General features: G+C 38.7%; 1 protein-coding gene across 2 annotated transcripts in view; it reads right to left on the bottom strand.

The window, feature by feature from the left end:
* The window catches only part of LANCL2 (LanC lantibiotic synthetase component C-like 2 (bacterial)), an 86,370-nt gene that overhangs the window by 77,567 nt on the left and 1,822 nt on the right, over positions 1–6,981 (bottom strand). The gene's annotated exons all lie outside the window — the stretch shown is intronic.

Raw genomic sequence — 6,981 nt, 5'->3', positions numbered from 1 at the left:
TCAGCCCTGGGATTTCTTTGGAGAGAATGATGCTGAAGCTGAAACTCCAGTACTTTGGCCACCTCATGTGAAGAGTTGACTCATTGGAAAAGACTCTGATGCTGGGAGGGATTGGGGGCAGGAGGAGAAGGGGACGACAGAGGATGAGATGGCTGGATGGTATCACGGACTCAATGGATGTGAGTCTGAGTGAACTCCGGGAGTTGGTGATTGACAGGGAGGCCTGGTCTGCTGCGATTCATGGGGTTGCAAAGAGTCAGACACGACTGTGCAACTGAACTGAACTGAACTGACTTAGTCCATTAAGCCTCCCATTGAGGGCTCAAGCTCAAACATACAAATCTGAAGATCCATTTAATGATACACAACAATCTTCGATTTTTCTGTGGCCCGAATAAAAACAGCATGAGTTGACAGAACTGTGGACAGAGTTTAGCTGACTTTTCAACATCTGCTAATCCTTTTTCACCTTCACCACCATGCGCAGGGGTGTTAGTATCCCCATTGTGGAGATGATGTGAGGAAAGTATGTTATAGAATTTGAAAATCTGAGAACTGTTGACAATCTGAGAACACACCTATAAGAATACTGCATGTTTGGCTGTATCTTCCTCAGAAGAAAAATGCAAAAGAGTAAGCATTTGTCTAAGAAGGAAAAAGTAAAGGATATGCAGTATTTTTTTTATTCCAGTAAAGATAAACTTTTAAGAAATTTTTCATTATCACATTTTATGCTACAGTAACGAAAAACAGGATATATAATAATGGTAGTATCTATTGTTAACTGAACTCAAACTACTTACCTATGTATTAATATTAGTAACTACGTGTAACAAGGTACTGTAAATAATTGTATCAATATCAAGTACCACTTTTGAGTGCTCTAAAGGTATTAACTCTAAGCTAAAGAGGAACAGGTTATATCACAACTATTACATAAACTTTCAACCAATATAATATATTATCACAATATTATACTAAGAACTTCAATTACCTTTTCAACTTAACCTTTTACTACAAGCTGATGACATTATCCTATATTATCCTATTATCCTATATTAATGGGCATCATTCTAAGTGTTTACATGCATTAACTAATTAAATAGTCATAACCTATGAGGAATGTACTATCATTGCCCAAATTACTTGTTCAAGGTCTACGCTAGTAACAGGTTTCCCAGGTGGCGCCTGTGGTAAAGAACCCACCTGCCTATGCAGGAGACATAAGAGAGGCAGTTCGATCCCTGAGTCAGGTAGATCCCCTGGAGAAGGAAAAGGCTACCCACTGCAGTATTCTTGCCTGGAGAATCCCATGGACAGAAGAGCCTGGTGGGGCTACAGTTCATAGGTTTGCAAAGAGTCGGACACAACTGAAGAGACTCAGCACACAGCACGCAGCATCGCTAATAAGTGGCAGAAATGTAGGAGTCAAACCTAGGTCAATTCAAGTTCTTATGTCAAGTGCTCTTACTTCACATGTTGTTCCCAACTGATGGGAAATGTTGATTTGCAGTATCTTCTAGTCCCCTCTAAATAATCTTTCAATTCTACTTGTATGTCATTATCTTTCCACATCACAAACTGAAAACTGGCTGGAGGAAAGGCTGATGTTTTGGGTCCAAAAATCTCACTCTGAAGAGAAACACCCATATTAGCTTATTTGAATGAAGAAAAAATAATTATAATTTCTGGGCAACTGAAAACTGCTATTTTCTTAGGTTTCCGTGATATATTGTGACACTGAACAAATTCTGAAATGAAAAGAGCACACTTTTAAACAAAAATATAGAAAATTAAGTGAAGAAGTAAAAAATGAAGCATTTCCAACAGTTCAAGATAATGCCAAGTTATAGAAGACAAGTAAAAATTCTCTTAATCTTCATTTCTGTATTTTAAAACTTTTAAAATCCTTAGGACCCATCAAGTCCTTCAGAATGGGCTCCAATCTGCCTTTGAATCCTGGTTACCACACAGTGTTACTCACGCTCCCTCCTCAGCAGTTAGATTTTATTCCCCTCTCCCTTCACTCAGTACTCCCTCAGCCTGGCAAAGGCCATTTATTTTCAGATTCATTAGACTGAGGCAGCTCTGAAGCCGTAGCAATTTAATTCAGCAAACCAAAACCTAAGCCTATAGGTGCCTCAAGGTTATGAAATCCAAACACCAAGGACAACCAACCACAGACAGACAACTAGGCTTTAAGTCACAGCCAATCAAGAAGGTCCTTGCTTTGCTTCCACACTTTTCTATACAGTTGACCCTTAAACTAGACAGGTTTGAACTGCTCAGGTCCACCTGCACATTTTTTCAACAGTAAATACTACAGTACCACACAATTGCTGGTTGGCTAAAGCCACAGATAAGGAACCATTGATAGGGAAGAATTTTAATACAGAGGAACCACCTATTTGGAATTAAGTTATGGGGACATTCAGCTGTTCATAGGGTCAGTGCCCCTAATCCCACACTGTTCCCCTGGCTCCTGTCAGAAAAGTGCTCCTAACCACTTTCACTTTGGCGTTTCCTGATCCAAATCAATTTGTGCTCCCTTAACTCTTAGCATTTGCAATATGCCTCAGTTTATCTTTTAACAGTTCCACTGTCAGAAGGAGATCCTTGACAACCCCCAGGAGATTCCCTCACTAAGACAGACAAAGTTTAATGAGATGACTTATTTTGCGAACAAATTAGCCTTACTACGATTATCTTAAATAGAAATGATGCTGATTGCAGAGAAAAAAAAAATTTATCACTGTTGTTCAGTCACTAAGTCATGTCTGACTCTTTGCAACCCCGTGGACTACATAAAGCACATCAGGCTTCACTGTCCTTCACTATCTCCCAGAGTTTGCTCACATTCATGTCCATTGAGTTGATGATGCTATCTGACCATCTCCTTCTCTTTTGCCTTCAATCTTTCCCAGCATCAGGGTCTTTTCTGAGGAGTCAGTTCTTTGTATCATGTGGCCAAAGTACTGGAGCTTCAGCTTCAGCATCAGTCCTTCCAATGAACATTCAGGGTTGATTTCCTTTAGGATTGACTGGTTTGATCTCCTTGCAGTCCAAGGGACTCTCAAAAGTCTTCTCCAGGACCACAGTTTGAAACTATCAGTCCTTCTGCACTCAGCCTTCTTTATGGTCCAACTCTCACATCCATACATGATGGAAAAACCATAGCTTTGACTATACAGACCTTTGTCGGCAAATTGATATCTCTGCTTTTTAATATGCCGTCTAGGTTTGTCATAGCTTTTCTTCCAAGGAGCAAGCACCTTTTAATTTTATGCCTGCAGTCACCATCTGCAGTGACTTTGGAGCCCAAGAAAATAAAATCTGTACTGCTTCCACTTTTTCCCCTCTATTTGCCATGAAGTAAAGCATATTCAAAAGCAGAGACATGACTTTGCCAACAAAGGTCCGTCTAGTCAAGGCTATGGTTTTTCCTGTGGTCATGTATGGATGTGAGAGTTGGACTGTGAAGAAAGCTGAGCGCTGAAGAATTGATGCTTTTGAACTGTGTTGTTGGAGAAGACTCTTGAGAGTCCCTTGGACTGCAAGGAGATCCAACCAGTCCATTCTGAAGGAGATCAGCCCTGGGATTTCTTTGGAGGGAATGATGCTGAAGCTGAAACTCCAGTACTTTGGCCACCTCATGCGAAGAGTTAACTCATTGGAAAAGACTCTGATGCTGGGAGGGATTAGAGACAGGAGGAGAAGGGGACGACAGAGGATGAGATGGCTGGATGGCATCACTGACTCGATGGACATGAGTCTGAGTGAACTCCGGGAGTTCGTGATGGACAGGGAGGCCTGGCATGCTGCGATTCACGGGGTCACAAAGAGTTGGACACGATAGAGCGACTGAACTGAACTGAGGCAGGCAGGGATGGATTATTTCTCTATGAGCTGAACAAAAGCATTTAGTTTATAGTCAAGCAGAGGGGGAATGTCCTCTGAGGCAAGCTATTAAGTATGATTAAAGCAATGAAAACCAATTCAAAGGAACAGTTCCAACATGGAGTCAGAATTGGCTTCCTCCCTGCAACAGTTATCTGAGCCATACAAAATTAGTAAAACTGGGGACTAACGTGCAAGGGCTAATGAAAATAAATATAGTGGTTTTATTTTTGTTTAATTTATAAACTCAGAAAGGTCTTTGCTAAATGCCTTATACAAACCTTTGAAAGCATAATAAATTAAATTCTAAAGTTGGGAAACTAAGCAACTGTTTTTGTTTCACAAATGTCTGAAAAAACAGAAATGTAAATGTAGGCCATAAAGACCTGAATTAGCTCAGGCCACTGGCAAGATCTGAAACCAAGGGAAAAAATGTGGCAGTTTTAAATCCAAACTGCTGGATTGTTTCCTCAGCCAAAACTTACAGATAGTAAGCCTTAATTAACTCAACAAGCAACTTTAATGTATTCCAACTGTTTGTAAACTAGTAACTTTATATGGTAATACCTGATTCTTAGTTAAGCTTTTAAATGAAGCCCTGAGACTGTTAGGGGAAGCACACTGAATGAAACCGCCCACCCTGGCCAGGCACCCTAGTAACCATTTGCATGAGTTGTTTTAGACATGAGGTCCTGGTAAGGAACATGGAACTAATAAGCCACCACCAACCCAAAGAGTCTGGGAAAGGTCAAAAAGAGACACCACGTGTCAGACGACCTCCTAGAATCCTCCTCTCTGGCATCCATCTTGGCTGAGCGACGACAACCTGGAAACTAATCCCATCAACATAAAACCAGAGACTTCCAAGCCGAGTGGCAGAGCAGTTCTCCTGGGTTCCCCTACCCTACTGCTCTCCGCCCAGGTGCCCCTTCCCAGTAAATCTCTTGCTTTGTCAGCAAATGTGTCTCCTCAGGTATTTTCGAGTGTTAGACAAGAGCCCACTTTGGAGCAGCATTCCTGCAACAAGATCTCGAGTTTGCCTGTTTATATCTGTGTCCACATTATACATATGAAATATCTCCACTTCTAAAAAAGTATTATTAGAATTTGATTTAAAAAGAGCTCTATTTAATCTTCATAAAAAGCTCTTACTTTTAAAGAAACTGGCCATGATGACTTTCAGGTTCACATGAACTGAGAAATAGTCAATATTAAATTGATGCCTGATATTAAGGTTTAAGTTTGTTAATCTAACTAAAATAAGACATGCTGTTAAGATTATTTTACCTAGGTTTAATAAATAAGACCTTACTAGATCTCTTGCAAGAAAATAACTTGATATAATGAAACTTAAAAGTGAATGTAAATAAGAGCTTTAGAGTTAAAACTCTTATCTTTTAGAAGTGACTACTTAAAATGATCTTTCCAGATATTTGATAACTTAAAAATTCTGGAGTTATGCTAACTGATGTGATGAAAATTTATTAAATAGCTAAAAGATACTAAGACATCAATTACTAAGTAGAAAAACAAAGTATTCGGGAATATTAATGAAAATGTTTGGTATCACCTGAGATGTTCTCTATAAGAAAACAAATGTTTTTAGAAACTATCACTGGTGTTTATACACCAATCTACAGAATGCCAATGTAAGACAGTTCATAACTGCTTACTTCTTAGCTTTACTAAAATTAAGGTTTTAAGAGTTGAGGATCCTAATTTAAACATGGAATTAAAAAGCTATGAGAAATGATACAGTAACTTTCAGTATACAGTAAGAAATGGAATGTATGTTTTCAGAAAGATATGAAAAATGAAATTACATTTTAATGTGGAAAAACAAAGTATGAGCCAGTTGATTTTATTTGGATGGAAAATGAGAAGACAGGCTGAATACAGAAAGTGCTGAGAGATTTTGTAAAGAAAACAGACAAAGTTTTATCCATATTCAAGATTATCTAAATTTAGATTAAAGTTGACTAAATGGATTTTGTTAAGTAAGCTAGTACAGGAGTGGAATTTGATTTCTGGGAGAAGTGCTACTTTTTAATAATAAATTGTGTGATCTGCAACCTTAAGTGATCTCTATTTGTTTTCCTTTAATTGTTTTATGACTTTGGTTGAATAAGTATTCTTTCAGTGACCTATGATACTATGTTTTAAAACATTTTTGGTATTTCTAACAAAATTCCCAAATATCAAAATCTAACTAAGCTGTTTTAGCTTCCAGCTGACTCAGAGATAGATGCTTCGAAGAAACACCTCCAAAACATCTCAGAGACAAATGTTAAATTAAGTTTATTTGGCATTGTTAATTCAAAAGCATTGTCAAATGACTGAAGGTGAACTTTAGGTTATAATGTATGGATAAATATCATTAATACAGATATTCTAAAATTTATATGAAATCCTTAACATCTGATATGTCCTGATATAATGCTACTAGTCATAATTCTAGTTGTTACACTAAAATATCCAAATTTCCTAATTACACTGTACTCAAATCTTTAACTATGCTATTTTAAGTTTTGTCCTTCAGAGACTATCATAATTTTATACTGATTTTACAAAATGAAGATTTTCAAGAAAACTCATAAAAAGAACTTTGAAACAAATTAACAAATGTGTTTCTGATAGCCTTAATACCACTAAGTTCAGTTCAGTTCAGTCACTCAGTAGTCTCCAACTCTTTGTGACCCCATGGACTGCAGCACACCAGGCCTCCCTGTTCATCACCAACTCCCGGAGTCTACTCAAACTCATGTCCATCGAGTCGGTGATGCCATCCAGCCATCTCATCCTCTGTCATCCCCTTCTCCTCCTGCCCCCAATCCCTCCCAGCATCAGGGTCTTTTCCAATGAGTCAACTCTTCGCATGAGTGGCCAAAGTACCGGAGTTTCAGCTTCAGCATCAGTCCTTCCAACGAACACCCAGGACTGATCTCCTTTAGGATGGACTGGTTGGATCTCCTTGCAGTCCAAGGGACTCTCAAGAGTCTTCTCCAACACCACAGTTCAAAAGCATCAATTCTTCGGCGCTCAGCTTTCTTCACAGTCCAACTCTCACATCCATACACGACCACC

This window comes from Bison bison, unplaced genomic scaffold, assembly GCF_000754665.1.
Source record: "Bison bison bison isolate TAMUID 2011002044 unplaced genomic scaffold, Bison_UMD1.0 scf7180017863959, whole genome shotgun sequence".
NCBI classification, from domain to species: Eukaryota; Metazoa; Chordata; class Mammalia; order Artiodactyla; family Bovidae; genus Bison; species Bison bison.
This window is presented reverse-complemented; position numbering and strand designations above follow the sequence as displayed.